Source organism: Argentina anserina, chromosome 6 (assembly GCF_933775445.1).
Source record: "Argentina anserina chromosome 6, drPotAnse1.1, whole genome shotgun sequence".
NCBI lineage: Eukaryota > Viridiplantae > Streptophyta > Magnoliopsida > Rosales > Rosaceae > Argentina > Argentina anserina.
The window spans coordinates 6,314,546-6,327,365 of NC_065877.1; positions in this window are offsets into that span (position 1 = coordinate 6,314,546).

Here is a 12,820-nt window from a genome sequence, read left to right on the forward strand (position 1 = left end):
AATAGTAAAAACATTCATGAATCCAACACTTGCTAGAAATGCAGACATGAAAGGTTGGAACTTGGAAACAATTCAATGAAATTCTTAACACCAAGAGGAAGAAAAAACATTGGTTTTAGTCAGAGTGCCAAACTGACCAACCTTCCTAATTCCCAAAAACTTAGGTGAGCGACAAGCTGGCACAGCCAATCCATGCACTTTCTGTTTCCTCTCTTTCTCCCCATCTCTCTGTGAATTATATATGCTAATGGTATGTATATGACTCGAAATAAGTAAATATATGTATAATAAAATATTAATCATTCTTTATATTTTAAGGGTTACAACAGTTTACTCTTTTGACTTTTAAAGTTTTAATTACAACAGTTTATATTGTTCCGGTTGATCTAACTATGACAATTCGTTTATGTCATCGGAAAAAAAGGATTAAATTATATGCAGAAAAAGGGCACATCTTTATATTTGTGGACAATGTTCTTCCCAATGGGTGGAATTATGTCGGCCATGTATGAAGAGAAGAAGGATGAAGTTGGAGTTCCCAGATCCCAAGTTAGCTCCTTGTTTATTTGGATACCAACCCCATCTTTCTTCCAAGTAGGGTGTCAATTTATAAAACCTTGTTTCAATATATGAGAGCCTGTGCGTCTTTGAAGAGGAAAGGGAAGATGGGTTTGCTTTTGAGGTCTGCCATGGTGGTGGAGAAGCAGAGGTGTATAGTTATTTATGGATTTTGAGTTTGGGTATTATCTTATAAGATGAGAACCAATGATATAATTGTCATTTAACATTAACAATTAATACAAGTTTATGTTAATTTGGTGATTTTTGACGGAAATGAACGGAGTGGACCAATTGGTCAAGAAATTGAGAGTTTATGAAGTGAACGGTTGAAATTCAAACTCAAATGAGTAAATTGTTGAAACTATTAAAGATTCGTCAGTATTTTGTTCATATATATATTAGAAATATCGGTCAGATGCAATGTTTCGGTTTAGAATGGGGACAACATAAACACAGTTCATGAACAACCTATAGCCTCAGTAGTTGGCAAACCATTGCCGATGTTTCTGTTTAAGCACTCTTGTGTGCTGCATCGATAAAACTGTTGGAAAATCAAAGCGAGAACTACTAATTTGGTGCCCGTTGTGTTCTGCCCTAAGCGAACAGCAGAGGCCGGAGCAAGTCTGGCACACCTATGCTTCTTTTGGCTTGGAATGACTACCAACAAGTTCATGTGGGGGTTTGTTGCTTCCCACTTGGCCAGTGGACAATTAGTGACGGCCAAGTGTCGGGGAAAGATTGAGATGGATGTCCATAGTCACAGAATCAATAATCCCATGCCAAGACCATTATCCATGATTGAGAAGACTTTAAGTACGGAATAGTGTTTTTTGAATTGTATTGGAGAGACCTCTGCGATCGTATTCCACTAGCTAGGAGGATCAATGATCAGTTGAATAAGGTCCTGCATGGTTCTTTCGGATTTCATTTCAAATTATTAAGAACTCGAGAAGGTGCCAAATTAAGGTACGGGTTATCTATCTCGAAAAAGTTTCTCCTTTGTTCAACTTAACAAGTACGCGCCACACGCGCGAGAAAAGAGAGATATGAGGAACCCTCCTCTCCCGGCCGTACATCGCCGGCTTGTCTAGCGCTGCGTTCCAGCCTCGGAGGGGTTTAAAGACATGGCTTTCTACAAAGGTACTAGGTAGCAGAGATAACCCTATGCTAGAACTGTCCAAACTAGATCGGTGGTATCGATCTGTTTCGATTGATTTCAGAGAAGATCCAGAACTAGGCTTGGTGGGTCGGCGACTTGGCGGCGGAGGCAACCGGTTTCTCATCGTATGCAATCCAAACCTCAGCAGTGGGTCCGAGCACAAGGTGGAGATAACCACGATGTGGTTCATTTCCAATCAAGAGTTCGTTCTCGGTAGTTGGCTGGGTTTTTGGCAGCGGGAGGGAGTTATGTCACTGTAGATCGGCGAAGCATCTCTGATTTGCGACATCATGGCAGTGTCTTGAAGTGCGGTGGTAATACCTCTATCCTTCGGCATCGTGATTGCTGGTGGGCGTCTGTGCTCTGGAAGATGTGGTGATTGGGCTGGGCTGTTGCTATTGGCTCTTGGAGATGGGATGTGTTTATGCATGGCGATCGAACTCATGTTCATTGGGCTTGCGCCTGGGCCTGGGTTGTGGCTTAGGCTCGGTTTGTTCACCCTGATGAGGTATCTATCTTTATTACTTTGTTTATTTACGTTGTTAATTTCCCTGGGCTACATATATGTGAGCCGATTACATCCTAGTGGTGTCATTTTATCCTATGTGGATAGTTCTGGCTTTGTTCAGTACTGGAGGACCTGGTTCCTCATACCGGTGTCAAATAATTTCATATGTTTCCAGATTATTAGATATCCAACACCAAAACAACACGTTAACCACCATTATATCCCTTAGCGAGAACTCGTGTGACTGTACGTTTAAAGTGCATTTTGGCACTTACCTATGAGATTATGGGTGCGTAACTTTTCAGTCACGCTTGGGCTTATCCCCCCCCCCCCCCCCCAATTTTCTTGGTATCGGTTGTTGGTTCTTGGTTCTGGGTCTCGGCTCTACTTCGTCACTCACAACTATTTCATGAATTAGGTATCAATGGTGGTTTGTATAGAACTATTTTGAGCGTGTATCTCCTCAAGGTTGCGGGTATCCATATGATTTGTATTATGAGATTTCTTTGGTATTAGTTACTCGGGCAACAATGCTCACTCCTCACTTTTGAATGGCACCAAGAGGCGTTTGCGACGTCATTGTTAGCCAACATGAATTGTGCAAATGGTAGATTAGGTTGAATTCCTGTATTTACTATTTTATGTAGATTAGTGAGCCATTGGTCATCGATTAGTCTTTCATGTGTAATTGAGGTGATGATCCGTGCTCTTAGTTCCTAGTTGGTTTGTTCCGATCTCGTGTTTGCGAGATTTGTAATTGGACTTGTCCCTATTTTAATGAATGAAAGTTTGTTAATTAACAAAAAAAAAAGTTCGGGTTATCTTTCTGCATTTTTGCTGCAGATGTAATTGGCGCGCGTCCTTTTCGGAATTAGGGATCGATCAAATGGTGAAGCCATCAATGAAGAAGGAGCTAATTAGTACCCGAGAAACTACTTTGATATATACTTGATCTACATTCACAAACAAGAAACTTGACAACATCTTTTCACTTTTTCAGCGTTACAAGAGTTATATATGATTAAACTTTGAAGAAAGTTGATTAAAATTGTCCAATGGTGAGTCTTCCTATATTTATGCTTGGTAAAGCAATCTGCTAAAGCACTACCTTCTCTAAACAAGTAAGAGAAACAAACGAAAAAAAGAACAACAAAAATCTGTACGTACAAGATCAAATTAATTAAGAATGTTCTTGATCAGTCGCTGTTTACATAGAATAATTAGACCTCTGTTCGGTCGAACTCTGATGCTTGAACAGAATGAACTCCTACTTGCATGATTACCACACTGCAGGATAGCCTAACGGTGTGGACATGATTTCCAATCAATCTCAAACACCGACTGATCGAGACTTGAAAGATATTAAGTTATTAACACCAACTGAAATCGGGAAGGTGACAAATTAAGGTACAGGTTCTTTTTCTGCACGGTTCTCTTTTGCAGAATTAACTAGGAAGCAATGGCGAAATGAGATACTTAGTGCGCTTGTGGAAATTAGGGATCGACTCGTGAAGTAACGAGGACGGAGCTAAGTTCCACCACATCCATTTAGCTTTGACTAGTCGCTGTTATTTGACTCGCTATTCATGAACCTACAAGAAACTCTCAATCGTAACATCATTCTCAACTCACAATCAATAGTAATATTGTTCTGCGCTGAAAGTATTGCAAATGTACTAAAAGCACCCATGTATATATACTCTATCATAATCATGAAACATAATAAACCGTGTATATTTTTTCAATGAAGTCTCGGAAGGGAATGTAATTCACGCATCAAGGTACACTTGCATCAATAGTGTGCAAATTACATATGTACAGTGTTAGTTATTTAACTATGTTGGTATTTCTTAATGCTTCAATAGTTGGGTTCCGCGGATGCTGTTTTTTTTAGACTTTTTGGTATTGCAATTTATACTGTGCATATAATGCATAGAATTTTTTCTCCAATATGTTATTTTCTCTTTGATTACTGTATGTTACGACTTTATTTTTACCTACCCTCGAATATCAATTTCATATGATTAGTTCGTGATTAAACAAGTGGATGAATTTGCACATCGATTGTCATTTCACTTGCCTCTCAGTGCAGATACTAATTTTTAGGGGTGGGCACGGGATGGGACGGGACGGGGCTCATCCCACGTCCCGTCCCACTCTTTTGAATCGGGACGGGATCGGGACGGGACGAGGGTTTTTAAGAATGCATCTCACTCGGGATTAATCCCGGTTGGGACGGGATCGGGACGGGACGGGACAAATCCCAACTTCCTATGAAGTTAAATAAAAACATATATTTTTACTTTTTCATTAACAAAGTGATATTTAATAATGAAATTTTAACAAAAAAAATGCATATTATGTTCAAAATATTATAATTTAGCATTATTATTTGAGTTGAAATAATTTTGGAGTTATTAAGAACATAAATTAGTTTCATTTTAATACAAATATATAAATTTTTAAGTTTTTATTAAAGGTGGGACGTGACGGGACGAAGCGGGATAAAAATTATTCGTCTCACGTCCCGTCCCACTATTATGAAACGGGACGGGATCGGGACGGGACGAACGTTTTTAGACCTCCGTCTCGTCCCGTCCCGTCCCTATGAATTTCGGGACGGGATCGGAATTTCCGTTTTTTATGCCCACCCCTACTAATTTTCCCAGCTGTAATTCTCCATCAGAGGTGGGGTTTGGTACGGTAGTATCCCAGAGGCTTGCATATTGAGCTTTTTAACTTTCAGATAATGGGCAATCAAGTGGTCGCATAATTTTGGGCCACTGGAAGATGGGTCATGGGTGTTCTACTTTCAGACGAGCACATTATCCATTGTAGTGATACTACTGGAGCCCAACTTACATTTTTTGTAGTTTGTTTAGCAAACATGATGATTGTAAAAATGCAAGTAGTCGAGTTCATGCGAAGTCTATATCTCATGTAATTAGGTCTTTCGGGACAACCACATATTGCATGAAGTTATAGGTAGGTTAGATTCCCGATGTTTGGTCAATATTAGAAAGATAATGAATATGTATATTCGATTTTTTTTTTGGGGTTAAAAACATATATATTCGATTGTATGGACTATTTCATAGCCTTTGGGGTATAATGCGTTTCCAATTTTCCATGACATATACGGGAGACTGAAAGATAAGACATGAAGTGGCATCATGAAAATTTTGTGTTAATTATTATAAGAATACCGAAATCAATGAAAAGAGTAAGGAGCAGGGGCGGATCTAGCTTAGTCTATGGGGTTGCTCAAGCATCCCCCAATTTAAGACAAGAGAAAAAAAAAACCTGAGTACATAAAACTTTATTTCTTTAGCTTGGGTTTCTTGAAACATCCCCAAATCCCTTAGATTCTAGTTTGACTTCCTCTCTTCCTTAACTCCACACTTCTTCGGTTCTTCCACATCCTCAATAGCGCGTCTCCCTCAACCAACTAGGCTACGATGCGCTCTGCCACTATTACCACTGTACGTTTTCAAATATAATCTATTATGCAAAATCTTGAGCCAAAACAAAAGCGTTCAAATCAAATTACTTCATGATTTTATGAGAAATGTAGACTTTGGGAGTTAGAATATTTAAATTTATTTTTCCATGTCTTCTCTAACTTTTTATGACCAACTGCAACCTTCAATATTTCAGTCTTCATTGGTCAATTTATATTAAGAAAGAGAATGTTGAATCTTAGATGATGAGGAGGTGATTAGAGATCGAATATTCATCGACTAATATGTGAGAAAACTTTAGTATGTGCGAGAGATTTATATTAATTTTGTGTGTAAATTTTGGTTTCGATTAATAAAATTATCTCGCACTATCGATATTCTCAACTACTTTTTTTTATAGATAAGTTTAAGCATTCCTAGTATTGTAATCCAGGATCCGCCACTGGTAAGGAGTATATATGTACTTCACACAACATAACAATCAATACACAATAGATCTCTCGAAGAGAAGAAAAATGAGTTTGTCAACTTAGGTCACTTAATTAGCAATCAAGTCTCATGTAATTCTTTTCCATTATAATTTACAATACTTTTCTAGTGGTGAGTAGCGAACTCTGTTCTAATTTACCTGTGATATAACACTCATAACTATTCGTATGAGAGTTCATTCAACAAGTACATTAAAATTAATGCTCTTGAAATCCCATCACTCAAGCTCTTATCAGTTTGCCATGTCAATAGCTACATGCTGCTTGAATATTCCAGCACTAGGGTTCATTGTTGTCGCCTCGAAATGAATCCTTCAGCTCCATTGCTTCCTCTACAAGTGCCGATATATACTTTCGATCTCCACAAGTTCATGCAATTAAAGCCAGGCTTCACAAAGAGGATCCATAAAGGAGTTGCTTGCTACGCATCATTGCATGAACAAATAGAAACCATGACAAGGAATTGCACTTAGCTTACGATATATACGCCTACGCAGCTCTACTTGAGCAATTGTTACCAACTTAAATCAACAATTTTGGATTGTGGCTTTCTGTATTGCTATTTCCCAACAATAACCACTTTATTCCCAATATATAAAGCTTAATGCAACAAGCCACTGTTTTAAGCTGTATTAATAAAACTTTTTGGTGCTTACTAAGTAACTAAGTATATAAAACAAGTTTCCCTTGATTAGATGCAAACTATGATAGCTCTGTTCATGTGTTCATTCGTTTTGAAGACATATGAAGTCTCTTCCACTATGTTCCAACTTTTAATTCTTTACTGTTTAGAACAAGTGATCGATATAAACATTTTAATGTGTTTGGGTAGAGGACTTCAACGAGGGAAATGATTTTTAAAAGGGATTACAAATTCCTCCACCTTAGGTCTCTCGTTTGGTAAAAAAAACAGGAAGGGATTTTAATTGCACGGGATTTTAACAGGGAATTTTGGAAGGGATTTCATTTTTGGAATAATAAGCCTGGTCATAGTTTAAGTTGAAGATTAGACTTTGCATTTTCGGAACTTCCTCTACTTGAATGAGACAAACCTTCTTTCATTTGACTCATTTCTGACAAAATCGATTATTCTTATTCTCAGAGTCTCATTTCGTTATTGCTAAATATCTACAGCGACCATCTATTACAGGCTTACAACCAAAGGCACAGACATTCGAAATTAGTGAAGATTGATATATACTCGAATAAGGAAGGCTATAGTTTACAAGAATGCATAAGGATGTAGTGGTATGAATCTTATAAGCTTATAATACTTGCATTCTGTGTTTAAACAGTGATACGTGTCTGATGTATACCATGCTTTATTTTCTGTTGCTAAGGTCAAGGTATGTATACCAAGCTAACTGTATCTTGTTATAAAGCTAGGAAACAAATGTCTGATGTAGCAGGTTGTATAGTTGAACTGCTTTTTGTTCTTATTGTGTCTTCTACGCTGTGAAAACTTAAAATTGTGTGCAAATTTCAAGGAAAATTAGTTTATATTCGCCATTAATCATTATGATGTGTAGAAAACTGCTTATTTAGATTAGTTTTGTCTGAATGACAATGAATAGAGTTTTACTAAAGAGTTTAATATGCTATTGAGCCTTTGGAATTTGGTAAAGTGGGAGTTCCTGTCTCAATTGGTGGTAGAGGGATTCATACCTTTGTCCTCTTTACTAATAAACAGAAGAACAACTTACGACTGATCAGGTGATCCTTGTTAATGTTCACTTTCATGCAGTCATTAAAAATGCATTGTATCAACATTCTCATGTGTTTTTGGTTGCTGTAACTGGATTTATAACAGTAGTAGTGGCTTAGTATAACCGGTTGCATTTCATGATCGACTGGCGATTGATATGTTTGCTGACCATTGAAGGTATTGAGCTCAACAAGCGCATCTAGAACAAAGAGGTGGTAAATGTGTCATAACTCTACTATCAATGTTAAAATTTAACTATGAATTCAATTCTTAAGTTCTTCAAATTTGTAGTGTTTTTAATGCCTTTTTTCTTTATTTTATAGTGTTAAAAGGTTTTTTTTTCCAGTTTAATGTTAATTTAGAAATTAAGTGAGGCAAGAAAATTTCTTGATTTACCATCTACTCAGTAAAAAGAATTTGATTAATTATATAGTAATAGAGAAAAAGTAAAAAACAAGTTATTGTCAAAAGAAAATAAATATGTTACAAAATCCCAAAATTAAATTATTTTCATAAAAAAAATTAACCCAAACAAGTCATTTTAATAATCCATTCCCCAAGTCCTTTCATTTTAAAAATCTCATCACCTTCAAAATCCCTTCACTTTCAAATTCCTTAAAACCTCAAAATCCCTTATCAAAACACTACCCTTTCAAGGGATTATATAAATATTCTCAAACATCTTTGGACCAACCGGTTTGAGTATCATCGCACCATCAAGTTTAAACTAAGAACTATACTAACCATTTTTTTCCTCTTGCAGTAGTAGTTTAAACACTGACTAGATTTCCTCTTCATAAACCCGATATGGATAGTCACTTGTGAATTACATCTATAAGATAAATATTATTTGAATTTGTGATTTCATTCTGAAAAAGTATTTTTCTTGAAACCATAAACTATTTAAAATGTATAGCTACAATTAAAAAGAGTCGCTCCATATAACAATAAACCCTAGAAAGAGAGAGGCCGATGCTCACTCTCTTCTAAACCCACGCTCGTCCAGCGGCGCATATGGCCGTGCAAGCCTATGTGCTTTGCTGGTTATACGATGCTGCTGCTAGATGGGAATCTTCAAGATACCAAGAAAGAAGCACTCAAGGCTGTGGTTTGTTGCTCGATGGCCTGATGGTAGTGGACAGGGCCGGCCTGTTACAAAAAGACCTCAAGGCGAACAAAAATTGGAGGCCCCCAGACATTTGACAAACAAGAAAAAAACTAAAAATATATATAATAAAAGAAATCATATTAAAATATAAAAATATCATTGAAATATAACACGTCTTAGGAGTCCTATTTATGTAGAGCTACAATCCTCTTATTTTCTTTTCTTTTTTTAGCCCCAAACTTTCTAATTCTCTTAGGAGCCATGATAATACTGTATTTTCAAAAAAAAATTGGACAATCAATACAATATCAAATAGGTTGTTATCACAATCTGATTATCATTATTTCTATTTCCTAACATAGCATATATAAACAATTATAATCAAAGAGTCAGCCACTTAGCCATGTATATGAAGCTTCAAATTATGATCAAACTAGAAAAGAAATATGGCAAATAGATTCAGAGATGAAATTCACATGGCGAATGAAGATCATTTTTTTCTATCTCTTTCTTTCTCTTTCCCTCTAACTGACAAACTTCTTCTTCTTCTTCTTCTTCTTCTTCTTCGTCTCTTTCTCTCTGTCTCTTTCTCTTTAACTGACTAACTTTCTTCTTCTTCTTCTTCAGTTCTTCTTCTAATGGATCCTATGTTGCTCGGCTGAACCTTAGAGAGAGAGAGAGAGAGAGAGAGAGAGAGAGAGAGAGAGAGAGAGAGAGCACGCATGCAATCATTTCTTGGCATTTATTAACACGTCATGGATATATACAAATATAAAACCCTAAAGACAAAATCTTAAAGTCTTAAACCACCGAAAGCTTTCCAACACTTTTTGAAAACAAGAAAAAAAAAAGAACAAGCTTTCTAAAACTTTTCATAATTCATTCCACTAAAAAATGCACCAGGTCACCAGCTTCCTTCGGTCAAAAGCACGCTTATATTAAAAAAAATTTAGAGGCCCTTTAATTTGGAGGCCCTAGGCGCAGGCCTACTTTGCCTTGGCCTAGGGCCGACCCTAGTAGTGGATAGAGAAATGGAGTTGTCCATGCATGCGGTCTGAGGTGTGGGTTGGTTTCTAGGTCGGTGTGGTTGTTTTTCCAGTATCATTGGTCATTGCTTAGTGTGGCCGGGGCCTTTGTTGACAATGATAATTCCAAGTCGGTGGTGAGTGGTGAAAGGTGAGAGTGGCGGCGAAGGACTGCTCAAATCCTTTTGATCTGAGCATGGTCTTTAATTTCGTGGCTTTGGCTGTGATTGATGAAGGTGGCGCCTCATCCATGCTCAACAAGGTGGTCGGGACTTGGGGTTGCGGCTGACGTTGGTGGCGAGACGATGGGTCGACGTTTGGATTCGATGCAGCTTCTTGGACTGGGTGTTAGTGGTTTCACTCGTTTTGGTCCAGTTGTGGTGGTCCCTGGGTCTAGATTTGTTATGTTTTTTTTGTCTATATTTTTTCATGTTTTTTATGTTATGCATGTCGAGCTTGTCTCCAACAATAGGTTAGGCTTCGTCCTGATTGTATGTTGAGCTTGTCTCCAACAATAGGTTAGGCTTCGTCCTGATTGTATGTTGAGCTTGTCTCCAACAATAGGTTAGGGTTCTTGTGTTCTCATGTTGATCATGAAGTTTCCTTGTGCATGGTGCTTATTGCTTAGATAGGTGGACGAGATATGTGTCATGTGACTTTTTCCATGAATCATTGTCTACCCGTCTACCCTAAAAAGGTGGTAGCGAATGACATATAAAGGTCTTCCCTTGACTTTTGTTTGCGATCTAAATGAAAGTATTTATCATCTTAAAAAAAAATCACTCCATCGTTTTCGAATCTGAGAATACCAACCATAGGGTTTGGTAGTAGGGAAACGGCGGCACACCAATGTACCCCTCTAGCCTCTGGTTCTTCAGTCTGATGTCTATCCTTTGTGGATAGGTGCTCGTAGTGGTCTTCTTTCTCTTCAATCAGCGACGAGTGGGTGGTATTTTGACGGTAAGGTAGGGGATACGGGACGTGTGCTAGCATTGGTGTCAGGGTAACTCATTGGAATTCAGAACTCCGTCGATGTTCTTGATGCAGCGACGACCAAAACTTGATTCAGCGTAAGAGGTGGAGATTTAATTGTTACTGGTTTTGACAACGTTCCCGATCTACATCCGAGCAGAGGAGTTAAGGAAGGCGGCGGCATGGGATCCCACCACGGATGACCGGCGGATTAGTTCACCGGAATTGGCTCTGATGGATTTATTTGGTATACGCCTATGGAAGCCTGGTGAAGAGAGGAGGGTTCTAGTTGTGGGGCGGGCCTATTGGTCCTAGCCCATTTTTCACCTCTCTCTTATTTGGGTTGGTTTTATGTAATACCCGAGATTTTTAATTTCGTTTAACCGATATGTTAGGATTAACTAATCGACATTAGTTGAATAACGTAATTTAATATGTCAAAATTAAACTACACGACATCAAGAACGTTTCTGATGCTAAAATTTATTTGTTTGACTTTATAATTATTTTCTTTTGTTTAAAAAATATGTCTTACTTAAATTTGTTTTTACACAATTTTAATTGTGATCGTCAATTTTACAATGCTGAATTCTCGTCGCTCGTCTTCGTCATTTGTTTTCGACTCCAAATCAATTCGAATTGGGTTCTTAAGAAGCCCATTGTTTCTTTCTTCAAAACCCATGACTAAGTCCCAAATTCCTTTGGCCCAATTCTTTCTTTTATTTTCCACTTGCTCTCTTCTTCTTCTTCTTCTTCTTCTTCTTCTTCCTCTGTTTCTTCACCGAGCTCCACCGAACCACCATCTTCTTAGTCTCATAGCGCCGCCGTCAAGGTAAGTTCGACACATGCAGTCCCATCATCATCTCCATCGCATCCTCTGCTTCACAACCATATTCATCGGTTATATCTACACCTCCTAATTCAGGTTAATCGGAGAAAGTGCAGGTTGAGATTTTTGGGATTTTCGGCGAACCTGCGAGCTCCGGCAAGCTTTTTGGTCCTCTTCTAGTAAGCCAAGCCTTTATCCTTAAAATCCAATACGTTGTTATCCTAATTTCATCATATTGAAACTAATTTGAAGTTCCTCTTTCTGGTTAACACTTCCGTACTCCACCATCGTCGTTCTTTTATTTTTTGGCGCTGTTGAGATTGTCCGATGACCTCGTTTGGCATTCTAGTGGTAAGCCTAATTCTCTTCCCTTCTTTTGAGTTTGATTTCTTAATACTCACCTCAAATTAGATCCTAAACCAGTCCTATTTTCTGTTTGGGGTTCTACCGAGACTACCTCCACTTTCAATGGTATATGTCCTGGTTTTTGGTTATAATCCAACGACAAGATATTGAATTGGAAACTTGGGAAGGGTTCTGGTAGCAGCAGCTTGGAATTGAAGCCGAGAGAAGCAGTCTCATCCTTTATGCGTTTTGGTTCAATGAGGTAGCAAGTTTAATCCCTTTTTGACTTTTGTGATGTATGTTAATGCTTGTTGGATTGTTGGGATGTTTGAAGTTGTTCTCCGAGTTGTGTTTGTATCGATCGGAGTTAAGTTTGAAGTTGTTCTCCGAGTTGTGTTTGTTACATTTACAGTTTATCTTTTTACCATTTTACTGTTCATGTGAAAACTACATTTCTGCCCCTAGCAGAAAGTTACCATTTCACTATTTATCTTTTCAGTTTTATCCAAATTATTTTTACTATTTTACTAAAATGATTTTAAATGGTTTTATTTCTTCCTTAGGGTAATTTAGTAAAACCTAACTTTAACTTGGTGACGAAAGTAAAACGGTAGTTCCGATTTCCGCTCGGTTCGAAAATTGAGAATTATTTAACTTAT